Source organism: Protopterus annectens, chromosome 3.part0, assembly GCF_019279795.1.
Source record: "Protopterus annectens isolate FY-2018-M chromosome 3.part0, PAN1.0, whole genome shotgun sequence".
In the NCBI taxonomy this organism is placed as follows: domain Eukaryota; kingdom Metazoa; phylum Chordata; order Ceratodontiformes; family Protopteridae; genus Protopterus; species Protopterus annectens.
This window is the reverse complement of record NC_056731.1, coordinates 571,900,087-571,917,747: the sequence shown is the minus strand read 5'-3', so window position 1 is coordinate 571,917,747 and position 17,661 is coordinate 571,900,087.

The window sequence follows — 17,661 nt, the reverse complement described above, 5'->3', positions numbered from 1 at the left end:
CAGTGAGAGTGTTTGTAACTCTTACAGAGAGAGCAGAAGAACAATTAAAGTGAATGGAACGTGTTGGTGTTTTTGTTAAATAAGTTTAGCCAAGTAAATGGGTTCATAGCTTGCTTGCAATTATGAAGGAAAAAAACCTTAGGATTTGCATACCCCCCCCAAAAAAAAAATTGATAGATGAATTAAAGGTGAACACTATTCACTGCAGACTGTTGAACAGGTTTCTTCACCTATGCCAGTGCTAGATGTTTTTTGTGTTAACTGCTAATCAAGACTTTGACAAACCAAACCAAAGTAGTTCAAAGCTATGTACTTCAATGTCCTACTGGGAAAATAAAGAGTTCACAAATTGCCTCTTGATATTGGATATATAACAGTGATCACTGGTAAAAATAATAGAGGTTATGAATAGAGTGGTTATTGTAATAAATGATACGCTTCTCTGTGGTGCTATCAAGAGAATCCTGGTGCAAGAGTCATATATAGGTAACAATCTCAAATATGTGAATAAAATTTCATATTGGAAGGACTGAATCTAAATTTGAAAAAGATCAGTAGTATAATATATATATGCATACAACAGAGGATAAATCATTTCTTATGAGATATCTTAAAATTGTATATCTGCCAAAATTCTTACCCAACCTAATGATATTACAGTGCAACCGAGGAAAATGCCAATGCGTAATGTGGTCTGGTTTTGTTCAACAGAGACTATAGATGCTTTGTGGTTCTGAAAAGGCTCTTTACAGAGGTTACTGCACTTAAGATTTATGATGTTATCTAAACAGGTTGTATTTCAGATTGACACAAGTCAACAAGTGTAGTGTTGATGCAGGAAGGTAGAACAGAAGAGTGTGTCAAGAGTTTTATGAGAAGCAGAATCAAATACTCTATATGAGATATGTTGGCAATCATTTGTACTTATCAAATGTAAAACCATCAAACGTCAGACTGCGTGTGCCATGTCAAGGTGATGAAGATTCACAGTATGGTCTTACATATAGGAAATACAATCAGCCATAAAATTCTCAGAATAATAGTTGAAAACATCAGCAGTTATGATAATATGAGCAATACTCAAGGCAAAACAATCACAAAGTTAAGAGAACCATTGGCTTCTCTCAGCTTGACCCCCTTTGAATCCAGAGAAAAATAAGGTGGTATAGACTTCTTAGAGGCAGTGATGATGTGAAATGTTGGGACCTGCTAGTGCAAGTCCTGAAACATAGAGACTGAATGGCTGACAAAAACAAACTTACATATACTAAGCCTGAGACTGACATTTCTTGGACTGTTCCCTTTTTTATTTTAGGTATGGAGTTCTTGGAGTTATTATATAAGTGAAGTTTGGGGAGTGTGGGGGAGATGCCCACACTTGAAGGGTACAGGGGAAATTGCCCCCTTGCAAAAAACAAGTTTAAAGCAGAAGAACAATGTTCAATATTCACTCTTCGCTTGCTATTTCAGGTTTTCTTTTTTTCAGTGTATTCACATTTTGAGAGCCAACATTTCAACAGGAAACTCTTCTTTAGATCTAATACCTTTATTGATAGATAGATGAGTGCAGTTGTTAGAAACAGTGACTTCAAAAGCATAGACGTGGTTAGTGTTACAGAGTTAAATTCCCACCTTTATATTCATTTTGTGGAGTGGCAGAGACTACCATCAGGTAATTCTTGTTGAATGGAGCAATACAGGCTCCTGGTAGGCTAATACAAGACATCTGAATTAGCATGTATATAACCAATGACCAATGTAGAGCTTTCAGTAAGTGCCTGGCTATCTGGTAGTGCCATTTACACAGAAAACCAATTAAAAGTAATAAATACTTTTATGGCTAAGATTTTGCAAATTATAAATTCCATCATTACACAGTTTTTGTTGTAACTTTATACCCTAGATCATGTAAAGAGTTTTATAAAGTTTAGTGCTTTTATGAGACTAACATTAAAAATTGAAAATTGTAAACCACATGTATGTTATCTGTCCAAGAATCTAAAGAAAGATTAACTTTCCTATTTCAGCCTACTTTTATGAGATCTTACAGTTATTTCCATACTGTGTGAGTATTTTTGCTGTAAAAGCTTCCTTGGATAAAACTCTTATAATTCACTCTTGGAGTTTTACCCAATTGTAAGTGAACATCTGCTTTTTTGAGGCTTTGGTCAAGATTATTATACCCTGTGTGTTTTCTTATCAGAGAAACAAATGCTGTTATATGTAATATAATTCCCATTTAACCACATTTACGTTGTGCTAGCTTCCTCAGATCCATCATATCAATAAAAATAAGTCATAGAGATGACAAATACAAATAACATTTGAAATGTTAGCTATATTTGATAGCTATATTTGAAATTAGAAATATTCATCATTTTAAAATATATTTATCAAGCATGATTTTCATCTACTGGAAAGCAGCTCAAAAAACTGAAATGACTACAATGGGAGGAAATCTACCTAAAAAGTACTATCAACAACAAATCTGATGGACACAGGAAGAGTGATGAGAACAAACTGACAGGATGTGGCATCCAAACACAAACTGATAGAAATCTTATTCAAGCTACCAAGTGATTCATTCAACTCCCAAGTGACCAGGCACTGATTTGGAACATGGACAAGAAAATCCCTTAACATCATCAGAGGACAGAACAGAACAGCCTCAGAGAATGGGCTATGATTTTGGTCTCCTGATGAAACAACTCAAGAAACAAAGAGGACTAGAATGGGAGGAAGTATACCTTAAAAACAGCATCAACAACAAATTAGGTAGACCCTCAAAACTCAAGGCAGATTCATAAAAAACCTTAGGGATATTTTGTCTACACACAGTCTAGAACAGAGCTGTTTTGATCATGGACTATTAATTTTTCATTTAAGTTTTAAATAAGGATCTATATCAGATCTAGAATAATTTATACATTTTGTTTCTATGTATTGCACACATGAGATATTAAAATACTAAAGTATACATTTTTGGAGCAGCTGCTTAAAAATCATACTAATTTTCTTTTTTTTTGCAACATATTCTTTAAATAACAGTATATGTAGAACTCTATCTAATTTGCTGCCCTTGGCAATCTCTGTAGTGGTGTCATTGTCAACTTAAACTTGAGGGGTAAAAAAGAAAAGGGCAGAGTCCTCAAAGTTGAAGAACAAATGAAAAAAGTATTTTTATAACAGCATCTCATTCATATAAGCAGTATGTATGCCACCATAATTTCAGCCATAGCTGTTTAAATGAATGCTGTTACTGTACTTTCAGCCTAATCAGCAACTCTTTGCAGGTGTTTATCAGACTTCCAATAGCTTGTACCTGTGGCTGCCATCCCTTTTGTGCCACCTAGCTCTGGTACTGGGTGAGTAGGATGTTGTGACTATCACTTTAAGTATGGGTGTTACCATATGTAGAGTTCTGTCATGTGACTCATGGTACTCCAAGTCTTTCAGTAAAGCTGATAATGTGAATTGATTTAGTGCTTCTTTGTCTTTCTTCCATTCCTTTCCAGAGTAAACGGCACAACAACAAATATACTCCAAAATTTCCCAAAGTGCTTAATTTTCACACTGTTATTTTGTCAATAGAATGGAATGGGTGCCTAGTCCTGATCTGTACAGATATGTGTATGTATGTATGTGTCCAAGTGAAATGCAACTAGTTATTTAAACCCTCACTGAACTAAAAACTGTTTATACTAAGAAAAATGTACATTGTATGTTTTGCCAGTAGATGTACCCCCAGCCCATTTAAACTCTTTTGTTATGTATCAGTCCTGCACCATCCTTTCTGCTCTTGTTATGCATACTTTTGTCATTTTTGTATTTATTTGTGACCCTTTTCAAATGTCAGACACACACACACACACACGCACACACACACACACACACACACACACACACACACACACACACACACACACACACACACACACACACACACACACACACACACACACACACACACAAAATCGTGGGCCCATAAAATACACTTATCAATACTTTCCCTGGAAAAATGAAACAATTTTCCTCCAAGTTTCCATTTTTATTTATATAGAATGATAGTCCCATATTTATTTAATTGTTATTATTGATTACCGGAAAAGTCTGACTGGAGCTAATCATTACCAGTTTCAGTGGAGGCTGAGGAGTAAATATCCTTTTGCAAAATTCACATAGCATTAAAGCTCCACCTTCAATATTCACATTACATCAAGACAGCATAGGGTTTATAGTTATACATAAGAGAAACTGTTGGCAAACATTTATATCCATAAGTGCAATAAGAAAAGAAACAGATGAAACATTCACAAAAAAAGTGTAGTCGCCAAAAGATTCCAATGCATATATAACAACGAGAAGTATATTTCTTGGAGGATTAAAAAAAAATACAGAAAACAGAGGCTGTTTCCAAGATACTATACAAATCCTAGTCAAGTGGGAAAATTTAAGAAACAAAATAGAGTGAGTCAATTGTTTAGGTTCAGCAGAAGGTTTCAAAAGGTTAAGAAGAGTTAAAAGATGTGAAAATCAGGATTATGATAAATACGAATGTGGAGAAGTTCAGTAGTAGTTTTATCTGGGAATAGTACATATTGTATGTATCTCTGGAAGATATAAAAGTACAGATCCAGACACTGCATAGCTGTGTTTGATGCATGCTTCATTGTAATTGCATGCATATGAGGAAGAGCCTAACAGGCATTTGTGAAGTTAAAAGATTAGGTAAGTGCCTTCTCATCATGATGCATAGGAAATATCTTACTTGAAGAGCAAGGATTTGAGAAAAGAAGACTGAGAATAAGATGCAATACCAGAGAATGTATGCTCTCAATGAGAATAAGGCTTATTCTGAAGGGAAAGCACAAACTTGAGTTAATGGAATGCGTTACATTTTGCAATAATAACATTTCATTTAATTAATAAGGGTTATCATAAGCTGACTGAAAAGGTTTAGGTAGCAAGTGATATTTTTGGAAGTAACATCATTTTGAAATCTTCCAGTCCCTGTTACATCAATAATATACATATGGACCAAGTTTTGTAAGGTTAGCACACCACTAAAACTATGTCAAAAGTAGTTGTGATAATCCTAAATGGAATATAGAAGTTGATGGCCAAAGGAAGGCATAAGGGATAGGTAAATTGTGTTCACTGTTTCTGGGAGATAGCAATTCACTGATAATGTATAGAATTTAACTTGATCAACTATAAGTACCGATGGGCCTATGAACCTATGATAGAAAATACAATAAGAAGGGCTGTGGAAAACCAATTCCTGCCTCTTTGAAATGGGAGGCCTTGTAGAGTAAGAGAATTAAATAATTATGCATGATCAAAATCTTTGGTGTAGCCTGACTTTTATCAGAATTACCCTTGCAGGAAAATTAAGCTGTTTAAGAACTTGTTCTGTATATGCCCAGTTCTAAATGCCACATGTTTTCTCTGCATTCGTATGATCGGTAAGAGTCTCAGTGAGTTTGATTCAGCTTAGATTCTGTTAAATTGTCCAATATATTTCTGTTACAGTCAACTCACGCTAATTCAGAGTAATCAGAAATGGCAATACTTTTAAATTTCTGATGTCCACTTGATATTATACTTTCATTATCTATAATGGAGAGTGATATGGGTCTATAGTAATTTCATTCCATAGAGTTCTTTTTCTCTTTAAGTGATACAGTTGTGGTAAAATTCTTTCAACATGCTGGGTATAGCTAGTTTTGAAAATATTTGTTAGACATAGTCAGGAGCAAGTAATATTTGTTTGAAGGATGAATTTTGTATAGTTCAACATGAACAACATATGGACGTGTAGTTCTTTTTGACGATGGGCTCTGCTTCTACCATTGCAAAAGGGAAGAAAAACTCTTTTTTGTTTTGGTCTGGGAATAAAGGCTACAATTTATCTTTGCATGCTCTGAAACTAATTTATGGATGGGGAAATATGTCCTCATGTAAAGCTTTAAATATGTAATTTTATATTAAACATAAAGCTGGATGTTCCCTTTCAATGACAGAGTACGTTGTATATGCTGTGCTATTTGAGTCATTTAGCCAAAGTTGTATATGCATTTTGTGTCATAGCATAAGCTTTTATATGGTCTTTTCTAAGACTATACATGTCAAGTGCTGTATTATATCCCTTAACACTATAATAAATCATTATAAGGAGTTTTAACATTAAGATAATCCTGAAGATGTAACAGCTACTGAGCCTAGCCCCCGGATTTAACAAGCAGCCATAAGTTATTCCTGCATGGCAGGGAGCGTTCCTCTACAGCATAATAGTGAGCCAAGCATATGTATGAAGGCACACTGCTGTGCTGTAAAATGGACACGGTTCCATGTATGAGCACAGGGGGTGGGTCTGAGAGCAGAGCTCTCACAATATACACGACATACCCCCTGCACTCCAGAATTGCCTTTTGGCAATTTAAAACAAGCAAGAACTCTCGTAACACAACAAATCTGGTCAAAGCCATAAGGGACAATTGTACCTACCAAGACAAAAGTTGTTAGAATAACACATTTAGCATAAGCACATAACATACACCTCCCAACCCATCAGAGTAAGGAATGTGGACAAAGCCAAAAGGGACAATTGTCCCACAAAGCAGAAAGTTGATAGAATAACAAGTTCAGCATTAGCATGGATATTCTGAAGGGTACAAATAAAAAACACAACAAATATTATTTTAAACATGCAATAAAGTTAAAACATAGCTGTGTTGATGTGCCCATTGCTTAGCTATGCTTAGTCCAGCTTAAACAGCACAAGAAGTCAAATAGCAAGAGACATAAGCAGTACTGCAATAGTGTAGTGGTTAGAGCATATACTTTGTAAGCAGCTGTTCCTGGTTTAATCCCCACTATAACCACATTACATTTTACATGTGAAAGCAGTACATAAACATTTTTTTTATAATTAGCTACTAAATAACATATTTGTTAACCAGAGTACTGTAGTAGGTCCAGATGTGAGGTGTCAGTTTAATAAAGATGCAAAACCTCCATATAAACACAAGTGCCCCATGCAGTATAGTCACACATGAATAAATGTAATGAAAGCACATTGGTGGTATCAGGGACAGTAAACAAATTTATAATATGTAATGAATGATGAATCAATCCCATACAGCAGATAGTTTTATAAAGTAAAAAATAAGCAATGCTAAGCATTGCACAGCTTTGTTGACTGGGTATAAGCATTGTGTATATATGAATACTAAGCAATGAATAGCCCAGCTAAGTGGGTTTGCCCATTGGTAAGCAATGCTGAACCTGCCCCTTTAAGCATTTCCAACCATAGCTAAGCAGGTTTGCCCTTAGCTTAGCTTAGCTCAGTATATTCAAAACCATCCAATCATGGCAAAGGGTGGAAAATCAGCCATATTTAAACCCCACCGGCAAGAATACAGCTCATAATTGGTTGCAGCTTCCCACTGTAGGCAGTATGGCAGGAGTTGGCAAGGGCATGCACTTCCAGGTGCAGCTCTGGGACATACAGAAGTCCAAGGTCATGGTAGGCCTCCTGGTACAAATCCATGACAAGAGACTGCTGTGGGGCCAGTACCAGGGCTCCCAATATAAAGCGGAAGCCTGGGACTGTCTCATCAGTGATCTCACCAGTGCCACCGGTATCCCCCAGACTGGTGAGCAGGTCCAGCACCACTATGCCAACTGAAAGCAGAGGAAGAGGGAGCTCTTGGATGAGTGAGTCCAAGAAGCAAGGCAGAGGGTTGATGTCCCAGCAGTGTGTAAGTAATCATACCAATAAGTGTTTATTAATGTCCAGCCTGTGTATGTGATGGATAGGTATGCCTAAATATTTCTCTATTTCCCTTACAGCTGCAGCTGAGCAGGCTGTGAATCAGGAAGCCCATGCTAGTAGGTTGCAAAGGTTCATCGTGAGGCTGATGAGTAACAATCCTGCTTGTCGTAGTCATACCAAATAAATATAAAGTAGTAGAAAGTCACCTGGCTGTATAAAAACTATGTATGGGTTGTACTGAGTAAACCAGACAATATGATGGTAATAGTCCCATATAGGTCATATGTAAATAAAACTGTAACTGCCTGGTAATAAAAGTTCTAAATCCTGGACTGGTTGTGTTTACTCTGGTATTGTATGTCATTTAGTGTTGCATTCTCTGAATAGTAATGCTGCGTTAACCACTGTTACCCACACTGTGCTACATAAACAAATAGTCTAGGAATGTCTGTAAAAGAGACTTAGACAGAAAACACAGAAAGAATAGACAGCAATATCCAAATAGCACACTCTGATGAAACTTAAATTGTTGTATTGTTAGCAGACACAGCCATGGTTCGAATCCTGGGAGTAGTAGTAAGCTATATGTATAATCATACCTCTGAACTGTACAGATGTTTGCAGAATATCCAAATAATGGACTCGTATTTTTGGCCTGTTCCTCTGTCCCCCTGGAAAATCTGTGGGATGATCTCAGAATTCTAGTCACTAAATAATGACATAGATTTTCAGACCTCAAAACCTTCAGAAAAGGTATATTAAAACAAGTCCTGTCACTCTAGCAACTCTCCAAGTCCAAGTTTATGAGAGCAATATTCAAAATATGTCCCTATTTGTACCCCCATTTTATCAAGCTTTGTCCTGAGTGTGTGCATTAAGAGATTGAGAGGTATGTGCATAATATTAACTAGGAATCTGGGAATATGTGTAGAAACAGTCAGGTAGTGTTAACAAACATTCCTTCCACAGGTCTGTCAGATAAGAAAACTGTGCCTGCCAATAAAGATTTAAATCCTGGGCTGGTAGTGTTTACTCTGGTATAGTATCCCCTGACATGTAGCATTCAGTAACATCTGATATCAGAATAGTACTGTTGTGTCAACCACTGTTTCTCACACTGTGCTACATAAAAATATGTCTAGGAATGTCTGTATAAGACTGTTGTAATTACAAGGTCAGATTGTACAACCAAGAGAGACTTAGACAAAAAACACTGAAGGAACAAGCACTGGTGTCTAAACAGCTCACTCTGATAAAACAGACATTGTTGTATTTTAGCAGACACAGCCATGGTTCGAATCCTGGCAGTGGTAATAAGCTGTATGCTTAATCATACCACTCAACTGTACAGATTTTCACAGAACGTCCAGAAAATTGGCTCATATGTTTGGCCTGCTCCTCTGTCTCCCTGACAAATCACTGGGATGATCTCAGAATTGTAGGCACTAAATAATGACATACATTTGATTTTCAGACCTTAAATCTTTCAGAAAATGTATATTAAAACAAATCCTGTTACATTAGAAACTCTCCAAGTTTATAAGAGCAATATTCAAAATATGTTCCTATTTGCCTATTTGTACCCCCATGTTGTCAAGCTTTGTCTAGAGTGTGTGCATTAACAGACTGAGAGGTATGTGCATAATATTAACTAGGAATCTGGGAATATGTGTAGAAACAGTCAGGTAGTGCTAACAAACATTCCCTCCACAGGTCTACCAGTTAAGAGATGTAGAATTTAGTTATAAGACAGTTGAAGTATACACTGTGTACAAACATACCACAGCCCAAACCAAGGCCATAGGGTATTGTAATAATACCTGGAGAGTAATGAATAGAGCAATGATAATTAAAGTTGTGAGTACTGTAAGGATATATAACCTGTTAATTGACATCTCTCTCTGTCTCTCTCCCAGCATATCTGCAACAATAATCTAAACACACAAATCAGTGGGTATGTTTACACCAAACCTACTGTTGGCACATATGTCCTATTGTTCAACAAATATTGAAATGTGTTTCTATTAATGTTCCATGTTGAAATACTATCATTGGTGGCCTGTTGCTATCAATGTAACCTGCATACCATTGTCATGGCCGCTGTGGTTCCCTATATGCATGTGCACTGTTTGGTATGCTACTGTTCCAACTCTAGCATTTTGGGTTAATGGGAATATCTATGCATGCAGTTATAAATAATCCTGGATTGTGTTGACTATTACTAACCTGCATATGTTCTAAAACTGCAACACCATAGCACGTTTGGGAAGGCCGGTAGCAGACCCACCTCTACCACTTCAACTGGCCATGGCACCGTGCCCCAGCACGTCTGGGACCAACCCCGGGACCTCTTCATCCACTGGTCCTGCACTATCTTTGGGTGGAACTGCCTCAGGGGATGGGGCTTGTCCACCCCACGGGAGTGGGCATGGACAGGATCCTGTCACCCGAAGTCAGGTCTGGGGATTGGAGCATAGTGAGCTCCGAAGGGAGTTTTGAGATTTGCTATGCCAGCTTGATGGCCATGTGGTGCATTTAGAGGGTCAGCCCTGAGCACAGCCACCTTTGAGGCAGTGAAGTTGCAGTGGTGACTGCCCATGGATGGGGACCTCAGTCGCACTGTTTCCATTTGAGGGCTCATAGGCTTCTGATTTCCAAACACCCTCCCTGTCCAAGCTGTTTGCCACCCACATATGTCATATACCATCCTGTATGCTGTCTTGTCTGTCTTGCCTGTCTTCCTACCCAGCCTACCTCCCCAAATATACCTAGTATCCTTCCCCAATATCCCACTCTCTCCTTAAAAAAAAAGAAGGGGGACAATCTGTTCCCCCCAAAAAATGTGCCCTATAAATAGCTGTCCATTTCACACATGTCCACTGGACACATGTAATCTGGTCTAATTGGCTTCATAACACATTATTGTTGTCATCACCCCCTCTCTCTCAGGGGTTTGACTGTCCAAATATACTTCCAAATTCAGTATATATGCACAGCTGTTGCTGTAGAGGAAATGGACAGCTATAGACCTTCCCTACACCCATCCTGCACATCCTAGCTACTTTCCCTATTGTATTTCCCTCTTTGTGCCCCCTTTTTCACCACTTTCCTATCACCCCTTTTTTCTTTTCTTTTAAAGAAATTAGCACAGGGGTAAGTGGGAGTAAGCACTTTTAAGCAGTAATAAGCAGGTTTAAGCCTGTTTGCATGGTGCTAAGCAATGCCTACACAGATTAAACACTTTTCAGGCTGTCTGTAAGCCTATTTAACCAGAAGTTAGCATTACTTACCACTGCACAAACCCACACAAACCCTCTTACAACTGCTTAAAAGTGCCTTAATCAATCTGTATCCAACAGCCCTTGTTCTGTCCAGCAAAAAAATAATCAGCCCTTGCAAGTCTTGAACCTAGGACATCATAGGCACAGCAAGTTACCACTAAGCCATTTGAGCTGTAGATAAGTGTGATGTTTTCTCAAACATATCATGCAGCACAGTCATTCAACAGTAGGGAAATGTATTTATATATGTATATGTGTGTGTGTGTGTGTGTGTGTGTGTGTGTGTGTGTGTGTGTGTGTGTGTGTGTGTATATATATATATATATATATATATATATATATATATATATATACATATTGCATTCAGACATCAGATCCACACTCTGAACCTCTCACTGCAAAACATATTTTCAAAGGCACTGTAAATGGGGGTGAAGGGGCCCAAAATAGGGATTTCTTGTAATTATTGCCATTACCCCTTCCGCCACAGCTGAACTGATCTGCCTTGCAAAAAAAAAAAAAATAACCAGCACTTGCAAGTCTTGAACTCAGGACCCTGCACAACATAGCTACAACAAGTTACCTGCAATCCATCTCAGCTACAAGATGTTGGGATGATTTCTCTAACATATCATGCAGAACAGTCAGTCTACCATAGGGAATGTACAATGTGGAAGCACTAAACATTCTAATGATACATACATGCACACACACACACACACACACACACACACACACACACACACACACACACACACACACACACACATATATATATGCACACACATACATACATATATAAATATATAAATACTTATAGATATATATAAATTGAGTATATATAGAGGGTGCACAGCATATCAAACAGCCATTATTCCTACAGTTGCCACCTTTTCAAATGGCCAGTGTCTGATTCTTTCCTACAAATGAGAATTATTGCAAGAAACATATACCCACACACAATGCAAAGGACATGACACCACACTCAGTTTGCATATATATAAATGTTTATTAGTGTACTATTTCAGTTGTTTATGCCAATTCATATAGCATTTATGTGTTTGAAATACATAATTGATTAATGCAACTCTCAAAGAAAACATATGATACAGTAATCTGCAAAACATAACATACTGTGCTGTCTAGGCTAAAGCCTTCAAGTAGTACAACAGTGAAAACCACACTTGCCATGAAGAAGAGAATCAATTAACGCTTAATTACAGATGTAGTTCAACAGCCTCCAATCACACTCTGTACTCAACCATAGGGGGAAAAGTATCAGTTGTCACAATGTAAATGTATCTGTTACATAACACTGCTTAACTTAAAACATCACTATCACACTGACAAACAGAACTGTGTGCAAGACCGTAAGGTCTAGCCCACCATTGTTCCCATGGTGAAACATAAAAATGTACAGCCATATACCTTAATGTTTCTTATTACTGCTATCCCTCACATGTTGTAACAGCCTAGGTCAAAAACATTTAATACCCCTTCCACATAAAATGTCTTACAAGGGCATATAACAGTGTTTTCCATACACTGACCCCCAGACTCTACAGGGTCACTCATGTTTTGCCCAGCTGTAGCCCTCATATATATGGACCCTACCCCACAACGTGAGTGGGAGTCCACAACATCACTGGAATGACAGCAGGAATGTCAGCACTAAATAATGATAGACTGTTAACTATCAACCTTCTACTGCATGACATCTGGATAAAGCCTAGTATATAGGTGGAGGGCAGAGGCTGAAACACAGGGCCATATTTGAAATATTGCTGTTATACACTGTGAAAGTTGCTGGTGTTACAGGATTGGTTGCAACATACCCTAACTCAGGAATATGAAGTCAGAAACACAAATGGATGTTGTCATGTACTGATAGCAATCAACAGAGAGAATGCCACTGATATGTCAGGGACAAGACCAGTGTGGAGAACAGACAAAACATAACAACCAATCCTCTGGCCATCATGTGGATAGGCGCACAGTTGAGAGCTATGCAGATAGCCTGCATTCCATGCAAAACTAGCATGTACACACAAACCCTGTAAAACTAGCAGTATTCAATGCATATGACAGCAATACTCACACACTGTTCCTAGGTCTGGAACCTTATACAAGCATGTAGTTGTCCTGTGTGCTCAAGCCCTGTTGTAAAAAATATAGCTATCTGCTGCCTGTAACACTGCTTCCCACACACAGGAAGGATGTCTTCCATACAGGAAAGGTAAAGGGACAATGCCCACACTGTCACTGCATACAACAAAATAAAATGTATACTGCTACTGATTGTTGCATTGCCATGACACTGATATGAGTACTACAGTAGACATGCTTATCACATAGTAATCAGAGAAGTGTACAACTGTGTTATGACCCGATGTCCATGCCTACCACTAACAGCTATATCAACACCCATATACACTGGATATCAAAGTGTACACACCCCTATTGGAATGCCAAGTCTGTGTACTGTATGCCAATAAGACCACCGGACATCATGTCAAAATGTTTCTTACCTCAGATGTGACCCATAACCTTTAAAATTCTATTTAAAAAGAAACAAATCTGTTTCATGGAAGGTGAGCAACCATTGCCAATTGAAGATGTGATATGACGTTAGAGTACAAACCAAGACAACTGGATGCTGTAATCATATCAGCAGGTGTTTACACAACATACCAGTGGTAGGGTGTGCACACACATTTGACTGGCTTACTGTACTGAGTATTACTTCCCTTATGCTGGAGGGACAGGTTCCTAACCCAGAGACTGCCCATACTATGGAATATACTTCCCATACATGTCAAGCAGAGCCCCTCACTGGCCCTCTTCAAGAGAAATCTTGATGAGTGGATGGGAAATAGAAAATTCCCCACAGGAATCACTCCAGTGGCTTTACTCAACAGAGGCACTGGGAACTAAGGTCAGGTGGCATGATGCCCCAGTGTAAGCCCATGGGGTAGGCTTGTCTCTAGGGTCATTAGCCTAGTACACACCTATGAACCTATATGTTTCCACAGGAAAGGTTGTTATGTTGCCTATTGAACTGAGCAGGCTATAGGACACATCACAGTTGGGGATTGTGTTGACATGTGCTTTTGTGGGGGTCATGTTCCAATTGCACAAGTACCATGCATTGTAACAGGGGTATGTACACTTCGTATCCACTGTAGCTATTTGGAATGAGCAGTACTTTACCTGTACAACCATCCACCACCAAAGATAGAGTAATCCCCCATGGTGGACACTACCAAGACAAAGCACATAATAGGTTGCTATAGTGGCCGTACAGGGACAACTAGGTGCAGACCACAACTTGGAAGCAAGTGCACCTCTAGCTGAGCATGCATGTAGGTTCACAGGTGACCTTCTGTAAGGCTTACTATGACTAGAAATCAGACATATGCAAACCACCAAGGCCAGTTGCAACCATGTCTACACATATGTACATAGTCTCAGAGCCAGTAACACAAGTCAGCCTGTACTTGAGGTAAAGCACACCTCATACATACATGCCATGGATACAGGCAACCTGCATCAGACATGATAGGTGGGAACAGTGGCACCCTGTCCACAACAGTAGTACAGGGGGATATGAACATCACCCACACTCCTGCCCACATCAGTGGTGAGCATGGACATAATGCCGATTGATGGCAACAACAGCAAATCTTCATGGGGCATGAGAACATCAAAGTTTTCCTCCTACATTAACACAGGCATGTGCTCACAGTCCCATTACACACTACACTCAAACACACTCATGCCACCATCCACACACCATCCACATGGAAGATGGCCACTGTCATCCCTCTACACAGAAATTAATGGTATGTAGTGGATTATGCCATTAAGTGTCCAACACTGGGGGAACTGGACAGGTCAGAGCCAGGAGTGCAATGCATGATGTACAAGCCATGATAGCTTACATTGTTATGGTTTAGTCTGGATTATTTGCAAGTAATACCCACTGCTGATGTGCACATGGACAACTCTATGAGGTCCCCTGACCTTTTTTTCTGTTTATGTCTTCCAGGTACAATGTCCCGGGAATGCCCGCCCACATACACACCCCTAGAAAATGATGCTGTAATCTAGTTCCTCATAGTCCATCATGCCAGGCTGTTCAGCCACAGGACCCAGGATCTGCAGGACAGGTCCACCCTGTGGAATGAGCTCATCCACAGGGTAAATGATGTTGGCCTGCACAACCGCAATTATGAGCAGTTGCGGCATCGCTGCATGGATCTGATTCACCACACCCGTCAGCGTGCCGCTGCAGTTAGTAAGGACCAGCTAGCCACAGGTGGAGGTCATGCAATCCAGCCCTCAATGACACATGCTGAGGAGCCCCTCGCCAGCCATGGGACACATGCCCACCAGCCAAGCCAGCAAGCTGAAGACAGCATTGTGGAGGTGGGTGTCACTCACACAATGGACGAGGAGCATGCAGGTAAGGCCACAGGGCACATTAGTAGACCACTGTTGCTTATCCATTTTCATCTGTAAAGTATCAACATGCATATGTCAGATAAGATAGTCTGTTGCTGCAGTGTAGTAATGAACAGATGTGCATAATCTCTAGTATTGTGGGTTTGTACTGTTGATGTGTTGAAATGCTGCTCCCACCCTGCACCAGTGCCACAGGTGTGGCTACTGACATTATGTCTCTCACACAATTATTTAGGTCCCTCTGGTATACAACTGAGGCAGCAGCCTCTAGCTGGTAAGTATGGAGTTGTTTTGTTCAGGTTTGCCAATACACCGGCCATGTTATGGCCATGCTATTTGCCATGCACACCTGCAACACACCTACCCATAATGCACGCTTTACATGTTCACTTATTGTTGCTGTTAACTGCAGTGCATCACAGTAGTCACCATGGTGGCATATCTGGAGGGTATGTAAGAGTTCTGCAGTATACCTAACATCCTGTCAGTGCAAGATGTGTAGACAGAGATGAACATAATGGTGGGACAAATGGCCTACAGTAGGGACATGTCTGAAACATTACCCTTATACAGTGGCTACAACACTGTATACACCACTGTTACAATGGCAACGGTTTGTGATCTAAACAATGGCAAATCACAATACCACATTCCACACCTTTTACAACCTGTAATGTAATCCTAACATAAGCAATAAATGTGTAATATGAAAACTTATGTTAGGACAACAAATATGGGGAATACATACCTTAACCTACACTGGAAGCATATGTGTGCACACACTCCAAATAACATATTGTGGAAGCAGCTTGTGAGGTACTGACAGCATTCACTCTTCTTGAGTGCAGACCTTCCATCAAGTACAGGGCCTCAGTTAGTAAGGACCAGCTAGCCACAGGAGGGGGTCATGCAATCCAGCCCTCACTGCTCATAATTGCGGTTGTGCAGGCCAACATTGTTTACCCTGTGGACGAGCTCATTCCACAGGGTGGACCTGTCCTGCAGATCCTGGGTCCTGTGGCTGAACAGGATGGCATGATGGACTATGAGGAACTGGATTATAGCATCATTTTCCAGGGGTGTGTATGTGGGCGGGCATTCCCGGGACATTGTACCTGGAAGACATAAACAGAAAAAAAGGTCAGGGGACCTCATAGAGTTGTCCAAGAAGTATGTCCGTGACATTTGCCCACTCACCTGCAACAGTGGTGGCCGTGGCTTGCACACATCTTACAAACCATGAAATGTAACCCATATCCAAAAGGTAGCACTCAGGAGTGGAAAAAGTAGCCTTACCTCACCATTGCAGATACCAGGGCAAACAGTGCAGGCAGTCATGTATGAGTGTATGAAGTATGGAACAACATTAATGTAAAAATAAACAGATGCCCATCCAAAACAGATGACAACACATGTTGCAAACTGATCATGGAGGTTGCCCAGAAACATGCAGCAACACTGAGGGACTTGCAGAAATGTCTAGCAAGTACTGCCTGTGCAGTACCTGTGTCGACAATCACCTGGAATCTGCATAAGTGTGGCCTATGTGTTAGGGTAATCAGACAGAAGAGTTGTTCCACAGGCAACATCATCCAGGACTCTCTACAGATAGCATATGCATAAAATAAACTCTCCCAAAGGCATGTGTTGCAATGTGTAATGGGGTCATGAGACCAAGGCTGAAACCTACAGACAGTATTCATAAAGATACATGTGGTGCATAAGCAACACCTCACTCCACCTCAGGGCCACCATCTCCATTTTTACCTTGTTGGTGCCAGTGTATACCTTTAGGTTTGCTGTTCATTAGCAGGAAGTAGGCTGGTAGACATGGCTTTCGAAATTTGGAGCACTGCAAAATAACACTCATGTGTGGCCCATAGTTGTCATGCATCTGCAATAAGGCTGAGGATGGGGAGGGGTGTCATTCTGAAACACAACAGTGAACTGAAGCATACATCCAAAGCTCACTAAAAATGGCTGTATGTGAAACACAGTAAAGGTCATGAATTGTGTCAGATATAACCCTGACTCCACAGCAATAGTGAAGCCACTGTGTGACCTCCAGGGGCTGGCACATGAGCTGACCTTGCAATCCGGCAGGGTTGGTGGACATTTGTAGGGTGAAGTGACCAAACA